Source organism: Anguilla rostrata, chromosome 4, assembly GCF_018555375.3.
Source record: "Anguilla rostrata isolate EN2019 chromosome 4, ASM1855537v3, whole genome shotgun sequence".
Lineage (NCBI taxonomy): Eukaryota > Metazoa > Chordata > Actinopteri > Anguilliformes > Anguillidae > Anguilla > Anguilla rostrata.
This window is the reverse complement of record NC_057936.1, coordinates 43409070-43436500: the sequence shown is the minus strand read 5'-3', so window position 1 is coordinate 43436500 and position 27431 is coordinate 43409070. Positions and strand designations below refer to the sequence as shown.

At 40.4% G+C, this 27431-nt stretch overlaps 1 long non-coding RNA gene across 1 annotated transcript in view; it reads right to left on the bottom strand.

The window, feature by feature from the left end:
* The window catches only part of LOC135254139 (uncharacterized), a 159722-nt gene extending 141306 nt beyond the window's left edge, over positions 1 to 18416 (bottom strand). Inside the window, exon 1 of the long non-coding RNA XR_010329768.1 lies at positions 18108 to 18416. This is a non-coding gene — a long non-coding RNA (uncharacterized LOC135254139). The remainder of the gene's footprint in view (positions 1 to 18107) is intronic.
* Between the last annotated feature and the right edge of the window lie 9015 nt (positions 18417 to 27431).

Genomic DNA, 27431 nt, shown 5'->3' with positions numbered 1-27431 from the left:
CACTGGGCTGCTGTCCTGGGAAGAAGTTCTGCAGCACACCCTCACTCTTTTGGTTTGCAGTCATGGTGATGAAGAGATCAAACCTCCTGTATCTGGTTGCTATTGCAAGGGCATCCAGATAGTGCTTGTAGAAGTATCTGGGGCTGCCAGTATGTGAAGCTGGAAGAAGGATCTATTGACCAATCCTGCTCTCCTCAGTCTCTCCAGGCTAGCTTTGCTGAGCAGCCAGAAAATCAATCAGACCTGAATACTGTTGGACCCTGTACTTGTCTTGCAGTTCCTTACTCCTGTAGTACCTCATCCTTGCTGCTTCTATCTTGCTGCACTGATCACAGAAGAACTCAGAAGTCTCCCTGCCTTTACTAGAGTGTTAAAGGAGTTGGTTCTCTGTTGTAGATGGAACCTGAAGAACTCTTGAAGAGTTATTTTCTCCCTGGCTTGGTTTCCATGAAACTTCATGATGGGATTGTCGATGCTGAAGTCAGAAATCCCAAATAGCAAAATCAAGGGATAGGCAGCTGGGTCATACATAGGATGGAGTTCATGGATTCTTGTAGTCTCTCTCTGATTAGGTGCAACATCAGTAGTTCTGTACAGCACAATGTCCATTGGCTCTGTTCACCTGGCGCCACAATAACAACTTCAGTGACATCAGGCTTAAGGTGACGTTCTTTTGCCCCCTGTGAGCTCTTTGCCTGAAACACCATCCCGAGGTCCTTACTGGGGTTTTCTGTGAAGATGTCTGCTCCACTCTTAAAGTAGCTTACCAAAGGATTGACTGTCTTCAACTCATCCTGAATCAAGGTCAAAGTGTCTACATTAACAACTCCAACTTCCTTTTGCCTGATGAAGTCTGTTCTTAAGCTCATTGTCTTGATCAAAGACAAAGATCTGAGAAAATTTTGGCTTGTTTCTGCTGTCAGGAAAGACTGCTGAAGGTGTCAGGTGGTACATTTGGCTGCTCATCTTGAAGGGCTTCGGTCCATGTCCTTTGAACTCCACTATCGTGAGACATTCTTAGAAGCCATAGACACCAATCCATTGTATTGCCTGATGTTGTCCAAGAACTGCCTGGATTGCTGAGAGTTTCTGTCAAAAAGAGACCTTAGTGTAGGAGGAGGGTCTTTGAATGGGTTGAGCTGGATTCTTCCATAGTTGCAACAGGTACTGAAGGATTTGTGATCACTATGAGCTTTTGACATCTCCCAAGGGAACATGACAGCATTGCAGGATATGCAGAGTACATCCATCTTAGGTGTATGAAATTGAACTGCATTTGCCACTTCTTGTGGAGCTGTCCAGGCTCTTCTGAAGTTTCTATCCTTCTTTCTGGTCCTGTCTGATCTTTCCACTGCCGACCCGCCGTACAGCGTTCTCCTGAAAAGTCAGAATGCTGCCTGAAATTGGGATGGCAGGTATGCCATCCTGCTAAGTTACGCCTTGGCGGGGGCATGCCCCATACCTATACAGCACCAAGAGTTTGGCACTTTTCAGGGTTCCCCACAGAAACAACCACAACAGCCACAGACACTCAGCCCTTAAAAAAATTAAATTCTGTACATTCTGACCCCATTTCAACAGACAGATTTCATAAACAACTTCACATGTCCACACAATAAAGCCCCAAACTAAGGGGATTTTGCGTTTTCTCCTTCTTCTTCTTCTCTTTCTTCTTCTTCTTCTCATTCTTATTTTTCCTGCTGCCTATCCCACTAACAACATGTCTCCCCATTGGACATTTTACCGACACCAGCCAAATCTTCACCTACACGACCCAATCAAAAACTCACATACACACGCAAAATACCCATACCTTTTTACTCTGAAACATTTTCAGTACAAACAGCTTGTCCGCCTGTGGCCTAGTGGGCAAGGTTACAGTCTTGGGAACACAGGGTGCCAGGTTCAAGCCCACCTAGGAGCGTGTTTCTTTAACCTGCTTTTACCCTCACTAATAATTGTCTACTAATTCTCAATTATTGCTTTTGCACCATATCTACCCGCCGTTCACCGAACGTAGACACTGCATTATGACGTACCGTCTGCACGTTCAATTATTAACCGGCTACAATATTGCAAAGCCATATGGATTCAACGGGAGCTCTTCTGTGCTTACTCGCCTGTGTTCTTCTTTAAAACCACGGACAGGTTTGCTAATGATATGTCACACATTGCATAGCTATGTCATGGTGCTGCCCTAACAAAGTCACAGACTGGTAAAACTTCGGTTGAAGGATTGAATCCCGCCTCGCCCTCAGGCAGATAAGTCCCTCTTTTACACTAACGTTTTCTTACGCTTATATTTGCTTTACCAAAACTCACTCACAGCCACCCATATGCATTTCATGACGGCAAATGTATTCCTTTTATTAAAAAGTTACACCAGTTCACCGCTGTGCCATTTCTACTAACTATATTTCTTCACTTTGCTACCGTACAAAACCTTCTTATCAGCAAACGCCACGTTTCTACATTCATGTTACCTCGCCCTGTTCTCTATCTAGCCACATACAAATAATTACTACATATGTACGTTCTGCAACTCCCCATTAAAACATTACATTTAAAGTCATGATTCACTCATAATTATAAATACTAGTACTGAACATGAGAAAAACACATCAGTGAAATAGATCTCACACATTACTTAACCCTCCACTTTAACGGCTAATGCTTTATAGCGACTGTTATATATACCATTCGATAAGGAAACTAAGCTCGCTCATGGTCACTCCATTTACTTCGCTCTATACTCTGTGATCATGTCAACCTTCACATACCTGCCCATTCTGCTAAAAACATATTGTTTCAACTACGCAATTTCATCATTTCATCCTAATTTCTCTCACACTGTTGTTATTTTCTCATATGCAAAGCCTGCTGGGACATATGCGTCTGCTCCTATTCTCCACTATCAAGTTTTCCAGTTCTAGCTTAGCAAAACAGCGAAGAGCATTCCCACCTGCAGATAAGCCTATGTGGGAGGGAGAAAGCGGGCCCCGGCCTGGGCCAGAAACGCCGAGGTCGCTCTCCTCCACACTGTTGAATGCTTCTTCAAAAGATGCACACTTCTCAGAGTCTGATGCAACTGGGTTTATTGTTAGTAAATCAAAGATTACATAAAATATCTGCGCAGTTCAGTACAATTATCAATCACTCATAAGTAAAGACAATACATCAGATCATTCTCCAAGCATTCCCAAAACACACACCATGTGCGCGCACACACCCACTCACACACCCGACGTACAAGACATACCCCCCCCCTCGGGCCAACTGCCTCTTATATCCATTTTTCTAACTCCTCCTGTTGTGTAGCTTAAATCTAGTACTTCCCATTTAATTTTGTTAATTACGTAATGTTATTGACATCATTATTTTTATCTGACACCCAATTCTCAGACACCATTGTTTATCAGCCCCTCCCTAGTGCTCGTCTCCCGCCTGTCTCACCCTCCCCCTTCTATCATAAGTCACATATTCTGATAACACATTTTCCCAAAAAGGCAGAAGCTTCCGTTAGTTTCACAAAGGCGCCTTTATACAGCTTAGTCAGCAGGGCAGAAATTATGTGTGTATTACGTGTTTGTTCTTATTGTATCTATTTAGTATGAAGCGTTCCCCTGCTGCCGGTTCCCCTTACAATGGGCTTGTGTTTTTTGAGTACATTTGTATTTATTTCCCACATTTTGGTTGCCTAGGTCGACCTTGGTCCACCTGTATCTTTCTTCCTTTGCTAGCCGGATGATACGTTAGGGGGGAGACAGCTGGTGCTCATTGATGCACTCCTTTCCCATATACACTGGGCCTGTGCTCTCTAACTACATATCTTTCCTCATACAATGGGCTTGTGTTTTTTAGTACATCTAAATTTATTTCCCACACCTATCAAAATGCCTTATAAACCTTACAAACACTAAAAGTGCATCTCCACGAAATAACAGACAATGGAGCAGGACAGAAGGGTACACAAGTTGCGACCTAGGGAGCTCTAATTGTACGGACTTGCTGATTCTTTTTTCAATCAAGGCTCGTTCGATCGCCATCAAATCCGTGAGTACATACCAGAGACTGTAAAAAATATGGACAAAGCTACTGTGACGTCACCTATTGACTCTCCGTGGGTCTCTAAAACACATTTTGAAGCTCAATGGCGGGCGCGGCCATATTGTCGATTTGGAGCCAAAACCATAGAGTTAAGCGGTCTTGTGATTTTTACAATGTGATTGACAGTTCGGTGCAGAAAAGCCCATCAACCTGAACGAACGATTGCAGAACGAACTTGAGGCTAGCTGACTGTCTGCCGTTATGTTTTAAAATATATTATCAAATGTTTACGGAGTTTAATTTCCACCCGTGACTGTACTGTGTCATGTAATCACGTTATATGTATGACATTAATAATACAATTATGTTCAGTTATCTTCAATTTATGTTTCTCAGCAAAACGAATATGCTTAGCTAGCATATCAGCTTGCCAGTGAGCTAGGTAGGCTATCCGTGGTTAGCTCACACATTAGCAATATGAACCACAGGGGAAGAACATCGACTACACTGATGGTCAATCAATCAGAGATGTGTAGGCTACTGGTGATTTGACTAGGCTAATTTTTGTATAACTGTCTGGTAGACCTGCTGTTAACCGAGCAAGTTATCGTCGTAGGGTTTCGCCACAGTCTGTTAATGAGCCAGTAACTGCACTAGCTACTCCATCGCCGTTTGTGGTGTTCACTTGCTGGGTGACCGTAGCTGACCGATCGTTCGCAAGTCACTTTCTACCGAATAAAAATTAACACTGTCAGCGGTGATTTAACAAATCTACCAAGTATTTTAATAACTGATCTGCAGGCGTGTAAATATGACAATGCACTTTGTACAGCAGGTTTTCCACCTGGTGCATGAAGACAAAAATAATGTAGCCTACATTGAATTTCTAATTATTATTAGGCTATTATTATTTTTTTCTTGTAAATCATCAAAACCAATGGAGAAAAGCCAATATACGCAAGGAGCCCCCAGGACCGATTCTGAGAACCACTGTCTTAAATGCTCTTGTCGGTCTCTTAAATGCTAAAAACATGTTCCTTTCTAAATGCCAGTCTTACAAAGATGGTTAATTTCGTTAAATTCTGTGTGTGTGATTTCATCGTGTGTTGTATGTTATCCAGCAAATAAACCTTAAGACTCTTAATTTGCTTCGTTAAACTGAAAATGTTGCAGTGTTTCTCCCAAAATCGGGATTATATTAGCTTTGTCACATGCGTGAAGCATGGCCCAGTAGACATTTACGGAATGTACACGACTGACAAGCCGTCTAACACGTTTGACATATTGAATATTCGCCGGTTAGGGTTAGCTAGCTAGTCAAATGGCTTGGTAGCCAAAGTTGCGAACTGTTTTAGCATAGGCTACTGAACTACCAAATATAGCAAGCTGATTACGCTTTCTGCCAACTAATTATTTGGTTAAGTAGGCTAAAAGAAGTAGTAAAAATGACTTGGCTACCGAAAATCTTCAGAGGAGGATTATTTTATGGTCGTCTAGTGCAGCTGTAAATAGCACACGCCATAAGGAAATCACTACGAAATGAGATGCCTGCATTTTCTGACATCGCACAGGTGGACCGTGGTCGGAGCCACAATGTCAAGGCCAAGAGGCGCCACCGCACACCCCAGTGACCATAGACTACTGTAGCTTAGTCCTCCGCAGTAATCAGGAAGTGGCGCAAACTGTACCTCATTGGTCCACAGCAAATATTATAACAGTGCCCAAATGACAATAAATCATGAAATCGACCCATGGACAGTCATAAGACGAATGAAATACCCATATTGTGACTATTTGTTCTCATGAGAAAAAATTACTGACTTTGTATTTTGACCGCATTTGTACTGTAGACTTACTTGGAAACCGGATATGAAAACACCTATACTGGAGCCAACCGTAGTGGCGCTAGTGAGCAACCAGGAACAACAAGACCAGGAAATGAGCTTCAAAAACGAAGTCCGGTTTTGGCCGCTTGGTCCACACGCTGGCCATATTTCACCTGCGTTTCTGATGCGTTTACACTTATATGCCACTGCACCCTTTGTCACAGCCACTTTTTTACATATATAGCAAACCAAAACTGCTACACGGTACACGCTCATCAGACTGTACAAATTCACACAAGGATAGCCATAATCCACAATCGTTTCTTACAGGGTCACTTCGCATTTCTCACTCTCATAATAAAACGCTTTGCAAAAAGAAATGATGTATCATCAAAAACACGTTTTCAACGTACAAAAATGCCAAGTTACTCACACGTACAAGACATACACCGTATATAACTCATTCATTCAGACTGTCAAAATCCAGGCCTGCCATTAAAAGTATTGATATCAAAATGACGCCAGGTTACGGTACTACAAACAATATAGGCTATCTTGCCTCACCGAAATTAAATGAAATGTATTCCAAAGCAATGCTACCCAATATTTCCTCAATTCTTTCAAGTCACTTAGCCCTGTGTGTATAAGTATGCAGTACATGGACAGGCCAAACATATGCATGGATGGCTTTCTCACAGTTAAGGTTGATTGAATAGGCGTCTATATGTCCAATTTGTATTGGTATGTATGTATTTCGCTGCCCAGGCTTTCTGTTGCGTGAATGATTGTATGTTTCTTGGTATAAATGTCTGTTTGTAAATGTGAATGTAACATGCTGTGAGGGAAATGTCCCCATGGGGATAAAGAAGTTCTCTATGTATGTATGTACAATATGTATTTTAGATGCAGTATTTATTGTACGTAGCAAATATACAATAACTTTTACATTTACTCAAATTCAGTTCAGAAGCAAGTACAAACATATGTTTCCTGGAGAAATATGCTTCCTGTAGTTACTCACCAGCAGTTTTCTACATGAATTTCAATGTGTTCCATGAGGCAATTCGAAATATTTCACATTTTGATCTGACACAAAGTTTGCATGACATTGTAAAATGCTAAGATTACAAAACACAGGGCCAAGTGACTTGAAAGAATTGAGGAAATATTGGGTAGCATTGCTTTAGAATACATTTTATTTAATTTTGGTGAGGCAAGATAGCCTATATTGTTTGTAGTACCGTAACTTTTTGTTACCAATTACTGTCATTTTGATATCAATACTTTTAATGACAGGCCTGGATTTTGACAGTCTGAATTAATGAGTTATAGACGGTGTATGTCTTGTATGTGTGAGTAACTTGGCATTTTTGTACGTTGAAAATGTGTTTTTGATGAGATTAGATATACATCACCAGGGGCCACACGTTGGTTGCGGGCAGTTAGTGTTAATTGGTATTGTTAATATTGAACTAAGATATCCAAGAATCATTGAGAACTCATGTTTTTTTTTTATTTGATGTGGTATGTGAAAGTTTGTTTTGGGATGAATACTAAAAGGTAGCCATGGCTCAACAAAGATTAATGAAACAAATGATGGTGGGATATAGTAATTGCTGAATCCTTTCATGCATAAATTGTTAGAAATGGAGCGAGGTGTTTTGCTTCATGTTTTTATTACTACTAATCAAATGTGAGTACATGTAGAAGAGCATTATTTGCAAAAACTCATGTTGAAGGAGATATGAAAGTGACCACCACAGTGGACACCATGCATTAACAGAGTTAACCCTCTGGGGTCGAGAGCTCCGCCGGCGGAGCTCGACAAGATGAAATTAACTTTCATTTCTATTTGGATGATTAACTTCACATGCTGTTATCATACAGACGCAACAAAAACATTGACAGAAACCTTAGAATCGCGACTTTCCAATGCGCCCATTGGCAAATAATATAAATTGTTTTAAATGTTCCAAATTTGATTAATTAGACCATGTATGCTTTGTTAATCCTTACTCATTACTATGTGAATTTCGCTCAGCAGGAAGTCCGCCCAAATCGCATTCACATGTTAACAACATTATAATTACTCTCCATAGAAGGAGACTAAAGGAGGGGCGATGCGAGATCCATGTGAGAAATGCCAAGTCTGCGAAAGCGGGATAGAATGTCACAGAGTGTCGCCTAATTCACTTCTTTTGAGGTGAACATTTCGTTTAATTTTGGAAAATGGTCCGTCCGGAAGCCGACACTGATGAAGAGCGGTGTCATTTCGAACAGCGAACTGATCCAGCTGAGGATCAACTTCATGCGTAAGTATATTTCTTATGATCATATTGGTAAATATGTGTACTGTATTGCAACGTATCTGTGTGTTTGTAGGAATATCCAGCAATGTGCGCGTTTGTAAATTCCCACACTACGAACGATTCGAACTATTGCATCTCAAAATTATAGGCTAGGATCTCTGGGTCTGGTTGTTTTAGAAGTATCAGGTAGACTGTATGTTTTTCGATCATATTCGTAATAAATAGCTCATGCCTGGCATGTAGTGACGTGGCTAGGATTCTAAAACTGATGTCCTTGCACAATCGATATTAGCATACTCTAAGTAAGTTCGGGAAATAGCAATAAAATAACCACTTAGCTAAACAGACCTAGCCTAGTTCAGATTGAGGCATTGTTATTGATGAGTTGCGTGTAGTTTAGTTGGAATATCAGTGTTTATTTAGTTAAGCTAATGTTTTTTCATTGATAGCTTGCATTATTTGTAAATGTGTGCTGTATTACATTCTCTGTGTGTTTGTAGGAATATTCACTAATATGCACGCTTGTAAATTCCCACACTACGAATGATTCTAACCATTGCTTCTCAAAATTATAGGCTACCTCTCTGCCTCTGGTTGTGTTTGTTTGGTTCTTTGTTTGTATATGATGTCACATTTCATAAATTTTGTTTTCATTAGTTAGTGGTTTGTCCCTTTTTTGTAAAGCACATTTAATTTTCACCTGTTGAAGGAAATGTGCTATATAAATAAAGTTTGATTTGATTTCACATTTCCTAACAATTTTGTTTTTATTATATTTGCAGAGATGTTGATCAGGAAACACGGCCTAGTTCATCACTAGCTAAGAGGCCAGGCAGACGTTGCAAGAGTACACCAGTCTCATCTCATCTTCCATGCAGTTTACTTCAATAAATGTTCTAAAATCAAAAGATGTCTTTGTTTCTGTCTTCTAAATGGCTCACTGAGTCTTTGTCTTAGTGGTGGGGAGGCATGCGGCCAGGTGTGAATAGCCTACTTAGCTGGCAGGTATTCCTACCCAATGCATATTCATTACAGAAAGGCCAGTTGCCCTCCCATTCTCACCTGGTGTTGAAAAATAGTAGTCACAACACTAACTTTTAGCAATTTATTTTATATTTCTCATTGGATTTGCTAAAATATTTTGTCATCTTCTGATACCCAAGACCTTGAAGAACACATTTCAGTGACCAAAAGTCTTATTCACAATTGTTTAGTGTGTTTTATTATAACATTCCTGTGCATGTTCAAAACTACTGTTTACAGTTTGTGTGTTTTTAGAGTAGTTTACAATCCACACATTATTATGACCTACTTACTGCTGCCATATTGTTGTAGCTGAGTTTGTGCTGAAAACAAAGATATGAAACACTTTGGAATCACTGTATATAAAGTTGATGAAATTTACACAAATGTCAGAGCATCGCACAATCACCAGTGTGCCTCAGACCCTTAGACCCAGTGTTACCCTTAGACCCCAGAGAGTTAATACAGTTAAAACGGGACTTTTTATATTATTTTTTTTTGTATACGATGCACTTACTAAATTGTAATATATGCCTGTAGTGGACGCCATGCATAAAAGGATTAATAGAAAAGTATGAGTAATTAATTACCTGTGGCCTTTGGTAGCTCGAATGACCTGGTTAGCCTCATTCTCTGACGACTGTCCTCATGGCGCTCAGCTGAAAAGTCAGGTAGTTGTTTGAAATGAGACAACCAGCGGTGCGTTACCATGCATTAATGAAACAATACACTGATGATGACACGTTTGAGAAATGTGTATATATGACACACAGACTAAATTGTAATATATGCCTATAGTGGACACCATGCATGAAATGGTTAACCTCAGGCGGCTCCAATGACCTCTTCTGCCTCATTCTCTGCCAAATGTCTGCACGGTGTACAGCTGAAAAGTAAATATTTCCAATGTGGTGTTTATGCACTTACTTAATTTGAAATTAGACCCACATAACCCAGGCCATGTTAGGCCATATATGAATAAGATGGTATATGTAAATGATAATTGTTAATGTTGTTACTGTGGGATGAATCAGCTAGACAGCTAGGTACTTTATTAGCATGGTAATGCTAGCAGCTAGCTAAGATGGTGAATCAGCAATATGTGTATGTTTATTTGTACATTTTAAAAGAAAGGTCAAACAGAGGAAAATAAGCGGAATAAACAGGGAGAAAATACATGTGCAGGTGGGAAGAGTTAATAGGAAAGCATGATTAATGACCTGTAGCCTCGGGCAGCTCCAATGACCTGGTCAGCCTCATTCTCTGGCGATTTTCCTCACGCCGCTTAGCTGAAAAGTGAGATAGTTGTTTGAAATGAGACAACCAGTGGTGCGTCACCATGCATTAACGGAGTCAATACACTGATAATCATATGTTGAAAACAAAAATCTAAGTATAAATTTATATATATATCTTACACATCAATACATGATTTTTACATGGATAATCACATGCACTTATCATATGCATATTTACAGTGGTGTAGTGGTGCCTGGAGAAGTGGGTATACTCTGAATTTATGCCCCAATTTTTTTTTTTTTTTTTAAGCGGCCTGTCCAGCAAAGGATAAACGCCCTGTGTTATAAACAGTGACATGTAAGACTACTCTTGCATATTTAGTTCACCCAAAAATGGGCCAGTAGTATTTGCACGTTGTCACTTAACTTCTGCTGCTTGACTTCAGGGAGTAAGGATCATTATGAAATTAACATTAGGTGCATATTTTGCAATCAATACTGGCCCACAGACTATAGGGTGAGACAACTACATAATTATGCATTTTGAGTGAACTATTCCTTATTCCTTAGTCCATCCACACGTGAAAATTGGACAACTATTCTCTCACCTTAGCCTGTGGGCCAGTTGTTTCTTTTGTAAACTGTCTCTTGGAACAGCTGATTTGCAACAGATAGTGTAGGCCAGAGTGTGCCACCATTAGAAAATTAACATTATTTGTCAAGGCGCAGTTTGCAAATATTACTGGTCCTACACAGGCCTAATGCATGAATGTAAGGTATATTCAAGATGAGGCAAACATGGTGTTTCAGTCAGAGATTAGTTATTTTTAACAAACATTCAAATGTCATCATCATTCAAAGAATTCAACAGTATATTCAAAACAATATGTTAAAAAATAACAATATTTATTTAACAATGAACAAAAATATATACATTTTACAACATATTCATGAAAACCACAGTGATATACTCTCTCAACCCAATGCTGGGTTTCTAAAGTGCTCATATTTTTGGCTCAAGGGACTTATCAGGTAGGTACTTAGGTAAGTAGTGCAATGCTTATATGAGCATCAAATAACAAATAACTTATTTTGAACACAAGATTTATTGTCAGTGCAGGTTTTTAAACCTGTCAATAGCCTGTCTACCCCTGCACTACAGTATATTCCAGACAGACTTGCTTTCTGCAGGGGTTTTCACACTGCACTGTCTAGAACGCACAGAAGAGGCAGCACGGTGGCTCTTCAACCAGGTCCTTGTATACTCTCTAGGATCAAACTTGGAAGTAGGGGTGTTTGTTGATGTTGATGTAGTAGCTTGCTGGAATTTACAACACGCATGTCTCCTTTTCATCGTAATTTAAAAAAAAAAAAAAAATTTGCAAAACTAAAGTTCTTTATGCCACACTGCAGACAAGACCTTGGTGAAGATATCTATGCAAAATATCCTTGTTCAAACAAGGATTTCGGGCGATCTAGGCACCAGAAGTCATGTACATGCTCCAGGTTGGCTGGGGATTCTATTGTAGTAGCTTGCTGGAATTTACAACACGCATGTCTCTTTTTCATCATAATTAAAAAAAATACCCATTCGCAAAACTAAAATGCTTTATGCCACACTGCAGACAACATATTGGTTAAGATCTGCATGCAAAAATATCCTTGTTCAAACTAGATTTACTGGTCTAGCCATGTTAGAAAACATTTTGGAGAGCCTCTTTACTGGCATAACTGGGATGGATCGGAATTGAACAATCGGGATGATGAAAAGAGAGGGCTTGAATGCAATTTGAATGACATTTCATTTCACCAATACAAAATCCCTCCTGGGGTTATTTTGAATAAGATAGTGAGCGGCGATTTTTTTGGTGCCATTTTGCTTCTAAAGTGGCTGCAGAATTCTAAGTCCCCCAGGACGCTGGCAGCTGTAATGTTTATAGGACACCGAAATATATGAAAGTATGAATAAGTAATAGCCGATTAACTTATAATTCATTTATCAGTGAGTTTTTCTTGTAATAAAATGTGCGTTCAGTGCGTATAGATTTTTTATAATGACCAACTGATTTCGGTGCAGCGTTAAGTGCATACACAAATGCTCGTAAACAAGGCCAAATTAGCATAAAAATTTCAGACTTTCTAAAGAAAGAAAGTGCCATTGCTGAACTGTCAGTATACTTTTGAAACGATTTAATAGCTTTGTCGACTCTTATTTAGTATATTTCCTTGTTAAATGACCTGTTAAAGCGAGCCCAGATGCCAGTTTTGTTCTATGTTTGTGCGTGGAATGCTCATTGTGATTAAATTGCAGGCAGAACGTTCAACCTCCCTACTACTGAATGATGTGCATCAGAGGGGATTTAGAAGTGGGTATACGCAATGCCGACTGAAAAATAAGTAGGTATTAACCGTATACCTGCGTATACCCTCCACTACACCACTGAGTATTTACCTCAAGTCAAGTTAAGTCAAGTCAAAGTTTATTTATATAGCACATTTACAACAACCACAGTTGACCAAAGTGCTTGAACAAGCTTAAAATACCAAAAATGAATATAAAAGTAATAAAAATAAGAATAAAAGGAAACAAACATAGTAATAAAAGAATTATATAGAAGATGAAAAAAACAAGGTGACAAGCTCAACTTGAATTGAATGTCAACGAGAAGAGGTGGGTCTTCAGCAGCGACTTAAAAGATTCTTGGGTCTGAGCAGTTCTTATATGAAAAAGTAGGCTGTTCCAGAGATTCGGGGCAGCTACCGCAAAGGCTCGGTGGCCTCTATTTTTGTGCTTAGATCTCAGAACAACCAAGAGCAACTGGTTGGCCGACCTTAGTGCTCTAACTGGAGTATGATGCTGCAAAAGTTCTGCTAGATAAAACGGCGCCAGCCCATTTAAAACCTTAAAAACAAGCAATAAAATCTTAAAATTTTTTAAATTCTGAAGCGGTCAGGCAGCCAGTGTAGGTAGGCCAATACAGGTTTAATATGATCACGCTTTCTTTTCCCAGTTAAAAGACGAGCGGCTGCATTTTGCACTAACTGCAAACGATGGAGAGACAACTGATCTACACCCACATACAAAGAGTTGCAGCAATCTAACCGAGAAGTAATAAAAGCATGAATAACTCTCTCAAAATCTTTGGGAGAGAGATAGGGCTTTACCGTGGCCAAAAGTCTTAACTGAAAAAAGCTTGCTTTGACAACTGAACTAATCTGTTTATCAAATTTGAGGGAGCTGTCAAGAATCATGCCAAGATTCTTAACAAAAGATCAATTATAAGAAGCTAAAGGGCCAAGAGTACCATCGGGGTCATCCAGTAGGTCAGGTCATCCAAACATAATGATCTCAGTCTTATTTTCATTAAGATTGAGGAAGTTTAAATCCATCCAGGTTTTGATATGTTTTAAGAAGTTCAATAAAAGCTGCATTGAAACTTTACTTTTTGTTTTTATAGGCAGATACATTTGTATATCATCGGCAAAGCAATGAAAGGGAATATTATGTTTCTTAAAAATGGACCCCAAGGGCAGCATATACAAAGAAAAGAGGATGGGGCCCAAAATGGAGCCTTGGGGGACCCCACAAGTAAGCGGAGCCGCAGTTGAAGAATATTCGCCTAAGTGAACCGGAAAACTCCTGTCTGTCAGGTATGATTGAAACCATTTAAGGGCAGTACCTTTGATGCCTACGCACTGTTCCAGACGTGATAAAAAGATCTTCTGATCCACAGTGTCAAAGGCAGCAGTCAGGTCTAGAAGCACCAGAATAACAGAGCTCCCTGAATCAACAGTTAAGAGAAAATCGTTAAAAACTCTTAAAAGAGCTGAGACCGGGACGCCGCAACCAGCAGGAGGGAATCGAAGCGTTCCTCATTTTCTTTTATTTGATGGAGAGTTGATATCCTTCCTTCAAGTTCCGCGATCTTCTGGCAGAGGCGATGACAGCCGGAACAGTCGGGAGGGGAGGTGAGTGGAGCCATGATGGCAATCCGCAAGTTTAGGAGTCAGTAAAAAATACGAAAAAGACTAAAATGGTTGATAAAATAAAATGGAATAAATAAGATAAAATAAAATGGAATAAATGCTCATAAAATAGTAAAATAGAATGGTAAAATAGAATAGATTAAATAGATAAAACCGCAAATAAAACCACGGGAGCTCACTGAGGCACGTCTGCGCTCTCCTGTGGCCTTTGGCAGTTCTAATGACCTGGGCAGCCTAATTCTCTGCTGCTGTCCTCACGGTGCTTAGTCGGTAGATGTCAGTTGTGGGAAATTAGACCCAACCTGTTTCATGCTGGATGGATGGCATGAACGGCGATATTGCACAATGGCGGACTGGGAGACTGTGCGTGAACGGTCCGTGCAATATATGATTTTTACATGGATAATCACATGCAAAGATTTTGTAACAATGCAGACGCGCCAATCGCTAGCTCGCGCCAATCTCTTACGTTTGGCATCACGACTTTGCGACAGTGATTTGCGCTTTTTAGCCATGATGCAAACGTTCTTCAAAAAAACCCTCTCTGTCTTGAATGGATCCTCTCCAGCATTTTCAGGTCTGTGGTGTAATGTTCCACTTACGGGTCGGAGACGAAAGTCGAATTCACGAATCAACGGTTTATTAACATTACATTACATTACAGGCATTTTGCAGACGCTCTTATCCAGAGCGACGTACAACAAAGTGTATAACCATAACCAGGAACAAGTAGAGAGAAGTACCGGTCCAAGTGCAGTGAGCAACCGCATAGTTCAACTTGGACCCTGAAGGTTAAACTGATTAACACTGAACAACGAGAACGGCAACAACGCAGTCTATGGAAAAAATACAAGCAGTAGTTAAGACAGTTAATGCACCTAAGTCACCTACGAAACAGCTGCCTAGTTACAACCCTAAGCTTACAGTCATTTACAGGGGGGTAGGGAGGGATGGGGAGAGGTGCAGCCTGAAGAGGTGAGTCTTCAGTCGTCGTTTGAAATGGGTCAGTGTCTCAGCTGTTCTGACCTCCACAGGGAGGTCATTCCACCATCGTGGGGCCAGAACAGACAGGAGACGTGTTCTGGAAGTGCAGGTGCGAAGAGGGGGAGGTGCTAGGCATCCTGAGGTAGCAGAACGGAGGGATCTGGCTGGCATGTAGGGTTTGAATATCTTGTGGAGGTATGCTGGGGCTGATCCCTTGACTGCCTGGTATGCTAGGACCAATGTTTTAAATTTGATGCAAGCTATAACAGGCAGCCAGTGGAGGGTAGTGAGCAGGGGAGTGACGTGGGAGTGTCTGGGGAGGTTGAAGACCAGATGAGCCGCAGCATTAAACCACAAAAACAGCGCCAAATTAATGCTTTATTAAACCACAAAAACAGTGAAACGAACAACTCGGTAGCGAAGCAACACTCTCCATGCAGGCTCACAGTTTAAGAGACCAGAAAACTGACAGAACAGTGAATAAGTACCAAGCGGGACCAGCCCTCCTACAGTGGTGTAACTATTACTGTTGGTACAGTGGAAAGGAGGTCGGGCCAAGATGGCGCTCTGAGTACATATTTTTTGACAAGCTCCGCAGACCCAACTTAATTTTACGATACTTTGTGTGAATAATCAACCATTCAAGCTCATTTTTATAGGTTGTTTGCTTATCATCTCGCTGTTATTTTGTATACATCTGACAAAAAGCCAGCCTCAGAAAAAAGGAAAAAAGATCACGGAAAACAGTTGCAGTCTAAATTAGCTTCTGCACACACTTTTGAACCAACTGAACAGGCTAGCATCGACAATATCCATGACTACTTGAACTCGGATTCGGACTCTCTGAAGCTCACTGTCATGGAGGAAGAATTTCCCCCATTACCAATTACCCCATCCAACCCCCCTGCTGGAAAGTTGCGGAAAACTGAGAATAATGCTACCGAGCTTGTGACATTGTCTACTCTCTGGCAGCTGATAAACAACAGGTTGGACACCTTGGAGAAGATGGGCGGTAAAAATGCAAGACAAACCACCGGAATGAAAGAAGCCATTGATTCTGTCTGCGCTGAACTGAAAACTGTGAAAGATCAAATTTTCCAAGTTTTTTTTCCAAGAAAAACGTCTAGGTAAAGACGAGAAGCTCCCGACTACATGTGAGAAGCGTATCACACATCTGGAAAGGTACTTTAGAAGATGAAATCTAAAACTCTATGGTGTCGTGGAAAAAGAAAAGCAGGACATGCGCCAAGAAGCCATCCGTATTTGTCAAGCACTACTTCTAGAGGCTAAAGCCAAGTTACCCGAGATCATTGACACTGCATCGCCTTGGCTCCAAGCGGAAAGACAACGGCACCAAACCCAGTGGCATCATCATGCAGTTCACATCGCGGGTCTACCGTGACGCTATCTGGAGAGCGGAAAAGGGTTTGGCTTTCCTGAGAGACAACGGTTTTAAGTTAGCGTAAGATCTATCCATGGATGACCGAGAGACGAGGAACAGACTGTGGCCTGCAGTGGAAAAAGCATGCAGAGAGGGAAAGTTGGCGTACTTCGTTGGAGGTTAAGCCTTTGTGAATGGGACTGAAATCGTTCTTCCATGAAAAATGGTTGCCTGCAACTAAGAGTAGCCAAGTGGTATTTGAGATATGGTTTATCCTTTAGTTAGTCTGTTATTGGGATGGCAGGTATGCCATCCCGCCAAGTTACACCTTGGCGGGGGCATGCCCCATACCTATACAGCACTGAGAGTTTGGCACTTTTCAGGGTTCCCCAAAGAAACAACCACAACAGCCACAGACACTCAGCCCTTAAAAACATTAAAGCTCTTCTGTGCTTACTGGCCTGTGTTCTTCTTTAAAACCATGGACAGGTTTGCTAATGATATTTCACGCATTGCATAGCTATGTCATGGTGCTGCACTAACAAAGTCACAGACTGGTAAACCTCTGGTTGAATGATTGAATCCCGCCTCGCCCTCAGGCAGATAATTTCCTCTTTTACACTAACGTTTTCTTGCGCTTATATTTGCTTTTCCAAAACTCACTCACGGCCACCCATATGCATTTCATGACAGCAAATGCATTCCTTTTATTAAAAAGTTACACCAGTTCACCACTGTGCCATTTCTACTAACTATATTTCTTCATTTGGCTACCATACAAAACCTTTTTATCAGCAAATCCCACGTTTCTACATTCATGTTACCTCGCCCTGTTCTCAATCTAGCCACATACAAACAATTACTACGTATGTGTGGTAGACTGAATTCATGGAGTTCACCAATTAGACAGAAATGCATAAAAAAGAGATTTTATTCATTGAGTTTATTGGTGAACATTTTAAAAGGAATTCATGAAGTGAGTGTAATTTCAAACCTACAGTCTAAAAACAACTTGTGAGAGTACATGGTAAAAAGTCATTAGAGTGGGTAAACCATGAGAACTCAAACAGAAAAACTTAATTCATTAATGGTTGAATGTTAGGGTGCTAAAAGGATATTTCTTTTTGTTTGCTTGTGTCTGTAATTTACTTCATCCTGTTAATCTTGGGTCAATTGCTTATGCCTTCATGCCTACACTAGAGGGAGCTTGTGGTCGTCTCCTCATTCCAGATAAAGTTCTGATGAGGAAACACTACAGGAGTTGCGTTCGTGATTTTTCTCCCCCTTTTGCAGGTATGCTCATTATTATTACTGTAAAAATAGTCAAAGCACAACGGTAGACATTCCTGGTCATATGAAAACGCAAAGAGTGGATGTGACGTTTTAGCGGAGTTTTTAGCGAGTGTATACATGGAGAATGCATGCTAGCTAACGGCGTTGCTGCAGCCATTCTAAGGGAATGTCCAATGCCTCCTGGTTCGTACAACTCTTGTACGACGGCGGCAAATTTTGGTTTTAATGTTCCCTTACTGTAATAACTTACGGTTTACAAATTAATTCATTGCACTTGTTAATAACGAGTTTTTAGCGAGTGTATACATGGGGAATGCATGCTAGCTAACAGCGTTGCTGCAGCCATTCAAGGAATGTACAATGCCTCGTGGTTCGTGGAACTCTTGTAAGGCGAATTCTGGTGTTAATGACAATGTTCTTTTACGGTAATAACTTGCAGTTTACAAATTCATTCATTGCACTTGTTAATAATTTTATTGTCAATACATTTGACTTAGTTTAATTGAAGTATGTTTTTGTATGGGATTTGTTTTGTTTCAGTATGAATGGTAAAGTAAATGCATATATTGTAACTGAGATGAGAGAAAATGTAAAAGAGTAAAAGTGTGAAAGAATAAAACTAAAGTGTAAATGGGTGAACTGGTCTAACTGAGCCATGCCCAATGGAAGGTAACAGATTCTGTTAAGCATTTCAGAAATTGAAAGGTCTCAAACTGAAAATTGCCATAGGAAAGTATTTGAAGCACACTGATGTGATTTATCTGTTATGATGCACTTTTGAATAGCATAGTTGCTATGTTGATACTTACTTGCACCTGTAAGGATAACAGAAAAGGACTGCAAAAGGAAAATAGCTTGTTGAAGCAGGATGTATATGTTTCATAGACATGTTTTATGGAAATGTTTATTGAAGAATGTTAATGCTTATTAAAGTATTGGAACAGCAAGGTCAATTCTTTTGTTTTTGCTATACACTGAAGACAATTGAGTTTGAGGTCAAAAGATGTACATGAGATGACAGATCCGAATTTCAGCTTTTATTTCCTGGTATTTTTATCAAGATTTGTTAAACAACTTAGAACATATCACCTTTTGTATCAGACAACCCAATTTTTAGGTGAGCAAAAGTATTGGAACATGTGACTGACAGGTGTTTCTTGTTTCCCAGATGTGTCCTGTTAGATTGATTGGTTAAACAATAAATAGTTATGAATGTCTACTCTTGGTTTTAGCCTTGGGTTTTGCCTGTGAAAACTGCATTTGTGTTATAAAAGATAAACTAACATGAAGACCAGAGAGCTGTCTTTGGGAGAAAAGCAAGCTTAGAAAAGAGGGGAAATCGATCAGAGACATTGCACAAGCATTGGGGATAGCTTGTACAACAACTTGGAATGTCCTGAAAAAGAAAGAACCTGCTGGCGTACTGAGCAACAGATATTGAACAGGTCGACCAAGGAAAACGACAGCAGTTGATGACAGAAACATTGTGAAAGCTGTGAAGAAAAACCTCAAAATATCAGTCAGTGACATCACAAACAATCTCCACAGGACAGGGGTGAAGGTATCTCAATCAACTGTTCGAAGACTTCGAGAGCAGCAATATAGAGGCTATACCACAAGATGCAAACCACTCATCAGTAGTAAGAATCGGAAGACGAGATTACAAATGCAAAGAAGTACAGAGATGAGCCACAAAAGTTCTGGAACAAAGTTTTATGGACTGATGAGACCAAGATTAACCTCTACCAAAGTGATTGAAAGGCCAAAGTGTGGAGAAAGGGATCTGCTCATGATCCAAAACATATAAGCTCATCTGTGAAGCACAGTGGAGGAAGTGTCATGGCTTGGGCTTGCATGGCTGCTTCTGGAGTGGGCTCACTAATCTTTATTGATGATGTAACTCATGATGGTAGCAGCAGGATGAATTCAGAAGTCTACAAAAATATTCTGTCTGCCAACTTACGGAGAAATGCGTCCAAACTAATTGGGAGGAACTTCATCATGCAGCAAGACAATGACCCAAAACACACTGCTAACACAACAAAGGATTTCATTAGGGAGAAAAAGTGGAAGGTTTTAGACTGGCCACAAGGCAATCACCAGACCTTAACCCAATTGAGCATGCATTTCACCTCCTGAAGAGGAGATTGAAGGGAAAAACCCCCCGAAACAAACAACTGAAAGAGGCTGCAGTAAAAGCCTGGAAAAGCATCACAAAAGAAAAATGCAACAGTTTGGTGATGTCAATGGGTCGCAGGCTTGATGCAGTTATTGCAAGCAAGAGATATGCTATGCCAAATATTATTTGCTTTCATTTACTTAAATACTCTCTGTTCCAATACCTTTGCTCACCTAAAAATTGGGTGGTCTGATACCAAAGGTGCTATGTTCTAAGTAGTTTAACACATCTAGGTGTAAATACCAGGACATAAAAGCTGAAATTATGAACTCTTGTCTCATGTTCATCTTCTCAACCCCAAATGTATTCAGTGTATTGCAAAAACAAAGGAATTGGCCTTGCTGTTCCAATACTTTTGGAGGGAACTGTATATACCGTTCGATAAGGAGACTAAGCTTGCTTATGGTCACTTCATTTACTTCGCACTATAGTCTGTGATCATGTCAACCTTCCCCTACATGCCCATTCTGCTAAAAACATACTGTTTCAACTACGCAATTTCATAATTTCTCCTAATTTATCTCACACTGTTGTTATTTTCTCATATGCAAAGCCTGCTGGGACATATGCGCCTGCTCCTATTCTCCTCTATCAAGTTTTCCGGTTCTAGCTTAGCAAAACAGCGAAGAGGATTCCTACCTGCAGATAAGCCTGTCAAAATGCCTTATAAACCTTACAAACACTAAAAGTGCATCTCCACGAAATAACAGACAATGGAGCAGGACAGAAGGGTACACAAGTTGCGACCTAGGGAGTTCTAATTCTACGGGCTTGCTGATTCTTTTGTCAATCAAAGCTCGTTGGATGGCCGTCAAATCCGTAAGTGCATGGCTATATTTCACCTGCATTTCTGATGCGTTTACACTTACGCCACCGCACCCTTCTTAACTGTTTTACATATATAGCAAACCGAAACTGCTAAACGGTACACGCTCAGACTGTACAAATTCACACAAGGATAGCCATAATCCACAATCGTTTCTTACAGGGTCACTTCGCATTTCTCACTCTCGTAATGAAACGCTTTGCAAAAAGAAATGATATCTCAAAACATGTTTTCAACGTACAAAAATGGTAAGTTACTCACACGTACAAGACATACACCTTGCTTTGGAATACATCTTATTTAATTTCGGTGAGGCAAGATAGCCTATATTGTTTGTGTCACGGTACGGGTAGGGGGGACCCAAACGCAGATAGAAAAAACACAAACTCAAAAAGGGAAAATTAACAAAGATTTTACTAACAAACAGGCAAACAAACAGGGAACAGACAAGGCCACAATGGGCAAAAACACAAACTCAAAAAATATCGAAATAAAACAGAAAACAAGAGGAACTCACAAACACGGGCAGGGCAGAACACGGGAAGGCAGAGCACAAGGGAAGGTCAAACAAAACACAGGCAGGTACATACGGTTGAAACAAACAGAAGTCGGGAACAAACACAAGGAACCAGCACCCGAGCCAAGGGAACAAAGAACTTAAATAGACAGGGGGTAACAAGACACAGGTGAACTCAAAAAACAATCAAACCAGAAGGAGGGGATAACAAGACACAGGTGGGAACAATGATGGAATAACGAGACAATTGAAAACAATCATACAATTAACGGGGGGAGCAGGACACAAAACAGAAGTGCCGCCATCTGGCGGCCCAACAAGGGAAACACAGACAGGAAAACACAGAACCATGACAGTTTGTAGTACCGTAATTCGGCGTCATTTTGATATCAATACTTTTAATGGCAGGCCTGGATTTTGGAAGTGTGAATGAATGAGTTATAGACGGTGTATGTCTTGTATGTGTGAGTAACTTGGCATTTTTGTACGTTGAAAACGTGTTTTTTATGAGATGATATATATGCTGCTCATATTTACATTTAGTATTATTCAAGACCGCCAGGAGTCTGAATACTTTTTTGTTGTTTACATATGGTATTTTACTGCCTAATGCTAATACTGAACAGCTATGTTAAAAAAGCTGTCTTATTATTTTATTTTTTTACAAGACCTATTTTATATAAGGCTATTATTAAAACAGATCTTTTATGAATGCTATACAACCATGATCAATATGTATCTTTCAATAGGGATGTGGCAAAAGGTAATCTTTTATTATTCAATCTATTTTTTATTTTTTTTTCTTAAAACCACTCTTTTATACTATTGCATAGCCTCTGGTAGCTGTATTACTATTTGGAAAGACTTTGGTCTTTGGACTTTTGAGTTCTCAAAAATCAAACTCTCATTTGAAATCCTTTATGCAAAGATTCTACTTAATTGATATTTGGAGAAAGAATTTTCCTCTACTGAGGTCGTATACTTGGAGTAACAAATCATTTTCATGTCAATCACGTATTGACTTTTGGCTTACCTCTAATGATCTGAACAAAAATGTTTCAACTGACATTCTTTCATCACCACTGTCTGATCATAAATTAATCAGTGTCTGTATTCCTTTACAGTCTTAATCAAACTTTAATAGAAGGTCCTCATACTGGAAGCTCAATAATTCTCTTCTTAAACCTAACGCTGTTATTGCAGAAGTTAAAAGACTGATAGTACACTTTTGGGAAAAGGCTCAAAATAAAAACATCACAGTAACTCGGAGATTCTAAAATATGAAGTAACAAAATATCTAAGAAAATACAGTAGCGATTTAGCAAAAATGAGGAGGACAGTGGAAGAAGATGTGATATGGAAAATTACTTCTCTATCATCTACACCTATGGATAGGTTATCTGAGCTGGAAAAGGCAGAGTTGCTCGATCAACAACATAAATTGGATGAAATTTATAAACTTAAAGCTGAAGGAGCCTTTGTACGTTCACGCAGAAAGTGGCTTGAAGAGGGAGAGCAGAATTCTGCTTATTTTTTCAGATTAGAGGGACATCAATCTAAAAACAATTGTATTCAACATTTGAAAATTAATGATTCTATTAGTGAAGACCCTAAGATAATAGCGAATTTTTGTGCACAGTTTTATATAAATCTCTGCAGTACTAGATACTGTAAGGAATCTGCTTCTCATTGATTCTTTGATTCTCTTCCCAGTATTAATTCTTTGAATGCTGTTGACCATGAATATTGTGAGAAGCCAATCACTTTAAATGAAATTACCGATTCTATCAATCATCTCAAAAGTAACAAATCCCCAGGGGTAGATGGTATTATGGCCAAATTTTATAAAACCATTTCCAAATTGTTAGCCCCCTTCCTTTTAAAAGTTTTTTTCTGAAAGTATAGAAAAAGAATCACTTCCTCCTACCTTATGGTTTAATCACTTTAATCCCAAAGCCCAAAACAAATTTACTTCAAATAGATAATTGGCATCCAATTTCCCTTTTAATAACGATTATAAAGTGTTTGCTCTGGTGTTAGCAAAACATCTGAAGGAAGTACTGGACAATTATTGATGAATCTCAATCTGGGTTCATGCGTAATAGGCACATTTCTAATAATATAAAATTAGTTTTAGACATCCTTGATTACTCAGAACTAATTAATGATGATAGTTTCATTCTTTTTTTGTATTTTTACAAAGCTTTTGATTCTTTGGAACATGATTGTATGTTAGAGGCCCTTCATAAGTTTGGTTTAGGTGATTTTTTCCTAAGTCAATTAAGACTCTTTATGCAAATGGTAATAGTTCAGTAGTTCAAGTTAAGTACAGGCACCTCACCAAGATTTGATTTACATTGCGGCGCTAGACAAGACTGTCCAATCTCCCCCTATCTCTTTCGTTTAGCCACACAGCTTCTTGCTCTACACATCAAAGCTGGAGCTCTCAAAGGCATCTCCATTGCTAACAGAGAGGTTATCATTAGCTAATTGGCGGATGATACAATGCTGTTTCTTAGGGATTCTTCTCAGACACCTTTATCTATAAATATTCTACAGTTGTTCTCCAAAGCGTCTGGTCTCCATCTTAATATTAATAAATGTGAATTGCTGCCTATAAAAAACTGCATGTCTCCCTCAATTTGCAACATTCCAGTCAAGAATTATGTGACCTATATAAGTATTATAATATCAAAGGACAATAATTCTAGATGCCCCTTAAACTTCAATCCAATTACTGAAAAGGCCAAATAAATATTTAATCTTTGGCTGCAAAGGGACTTATCCCTAAAAGGTAGAGTCCTGCTTACCAAAGCAGAAGGTATATCTCGTTTAGCTTATGCCGCTCAGTCACTGTATGTCGACAAACCCACTTGCAAGTCAATTGACAATATGTTATTTAATTTCTTATGGAAAAATAAAACTCTATATATACGGAAATCTGTAGTGTTAGATTCTTATGATAAGGGTGGGCTTGACTCTATAGACTTTGTTTCCCTAAATAATACTTTCAAAATAAAATAGATTAAACAGTACTTGAAAAATCCTACTTCTATTTGGAACTTCATCTCACATCACGTTCTCACAATTAGGTGGCCTAAAATTTATTTTACTTTGTAACTATAACATACAAAAAATCCCTGTTAAACTAAATCTAAATCTAATTTTCACCAACAAGTCCTTTTGGCATGGTCTTTGGGCCATAAACACAACTTCTCCCCACACAATTATTTTATTTGGAACAACCACAATATCCTTTTTAAGAATAAATCTTTATTTTTTGAACAATGGTTCAACAACAACATAATACTGGTCAGTCAATTGTTCAATAAAGAGGGTATCCTTAACAACTACTCAGACATTTTATCTGTATACCAAATTCCAATAACTTCGAAAGAATTTGCTATAGTTTTAGATGCTATTCCCACGGCTATTATTATGTTATTTCAGGGTATTTCAAATTCTCTACCACTACCTTCTGTTGATTTATCTGACTCTGTAGTAGGGAAAATTTGCTTTTCCTCTGTATGTAGTGATGGAAGGATATGTGCTTTGTACCAACAGGATATAGTTTCTGTTCCTATGATGATATCTTATTGGAATAATTTGGTTGAAAATATCAACTGGAAAAAAGTATGGTCCATGCCTTACAACTTTTTACTAACAAATAAGGTAAAAGAGATCTCATAAAAGAGTTACTCCATAGATGTTACCCTGTAAAACATTTTCTTAAGAAATTTAAGAAGGATATTGTGGTGGGGGGGCGTGGTTTGTGCGTTGGCTTCAGAGAGAGAGTGGGCGGGGCGGCTCTCGGACTCTGCGCCACAGCTGTTAGAGGTTGCTAATCAGCACCACTCTTTAAATGTTTAATTGTTTAACGATGTGCTGATTACCTTGACAGTGAGCCTGGGTGTTTTAAAAGGCGTTTGCCGAGGCAGACGGGCTGGCTGGTGACGGAGGAAGTACGGTGCTACGGCGAATGCATTGTGAAAACCCACATGTAATTGGATGAACGAAAAGCTGTGTGTTAGGCTACAATAAAAGAAGTGATTACTTCGAACTCGTCTCTCTCTCTCTCTATACGCGAGCGGTGACACTCACCTTGCCACAGTGGTGGCCCGTGCGGGGGGAGAAGGAGAGTCTGGTGTCGAGAGAAGAAAGCAGAAACGGATCAGCCCACCAGCCACACGAAGGGGAGTCCGGGATGGATCCTAACCTGAACTGGGGAGAGGTAGCACAGCCTCTCGTAGCGCTGGCATGGATGCTAGAGGGGATGGCTCAGATGCAGGAAAGGCATGCGGCGGTGCACGCTGAGCAGATGGAGACGCTGCGTGCACAAGCCACCCTACAGACTCAGGCGCTGCGACAGCTGGCCGGCCGCGGCGAAGCCAGCTCCCGGGACCACCAGTCCCGTCCCCAACTCCGGATCCAGCTCCAGAAAATGACCGCCGAGGATGACGTCCAGGTGTTCGTAGAGAGTTTTGAGGTGGCAGTGGAGGCGTGCCAGTGGCCCCTGGAGGAGTGGGTGGTACATCTCCTGCCCCTCTTAACTGGCAATGCTCAACAGGCGGCGCATGAGCTGCCTCCTAGGGCCCAGGCCGATTACAACTCCGTCAAGAGGGCAGTTCTGGACTGGCTGGGCTGAAGCCCGGAGGATCAGAGGCGCTGGTTCCGGGAGGCAAACTTGAGGGCGGGAGACTGGCCCTTTGCCTACGCGCAACGCCTGACCGACATGGCCCGGCGTTGGCTACAGCCGGAATACATCGGAGCACCCAGGGCTACCGTTTCGTATTGGTCTTGGTGAATTATGCGACCCGGTATCCCGAAGCAGTGCCGTTGCGTAATATTTCAGCTAAAAGTGTTGTACAGGCTCTGTTTCAGATTATCTCCCGTGTCGGAATCCCGAAAGAGATTCTCACGGACTAGGGCACTTTGTTTATGTCACGCACACTAAACAAGCTATACGGCTTATTGGGAGTCCGGTCCAGTAGAACCAGTGTGTACCATCCCCAAACGGATGGACTCGTTGAATGTTTTAATAGAACTTTGAAGATTCGAAAGTTCGTTCACGATGATAGCCGAAATTGGGATAAATAGTTAGTCCCTCTATTATTTGCAGTGCGTGAGGTTCCCCAGGACTCCATGGGATTTTCTCCCTTTGAGTTATTAGTCGGTAGAGAGCTGCGGGGAATATTGGACCTAGTTAAAGAAAGCCGGGAGCACGGTCCAAGCCCCAGTAAAAGTGAGGTACAATAAGTTATGGACTTACGAGCAAAACTCCATACACTGGGTTGGTTGTCATGGGAGAATTTTCTCGAGGCTCAGGAGCGTCAGCAGAGGCACTATAATAAAGGGACGAAACTATGACAATTCTCCCCGGGAGATAAAGTCCTGGTATTACTTCCAACCTCCAGTACAAAATTACTCGCCAAGTGGCAAGGGCCCTTTGTGGTTACACGACGAGTCAGGGAGGTTGACTATGAGGTGGAGCATACTGATAGAGAGGGAGCCAAACAGATTTATCACCTCAATCTATTAAAAGTGTGGAAAGAGGTGGTGGCTGTCTCTCTGGTGACGGTGGATCAGGAGAGGGACGAGCTGGGGCCGGAGGTACCAAATTCAACCAATCAGAACCCACCCCTTTCGGATAGCCACCTCTCGCCGAGCCAGAAAGCAGACCTTGCCCTGTTGCAAAAGCGGTTTGCGGATGTGTTTTCTCTCCTACCAGGACGCACTAACCTCATACGCCACCATATCGAAACTCCCCCAGAAGTGACGGTGCGTTCCCGTCCCTATCGACGGCAGAGCACAAAAAGAAATT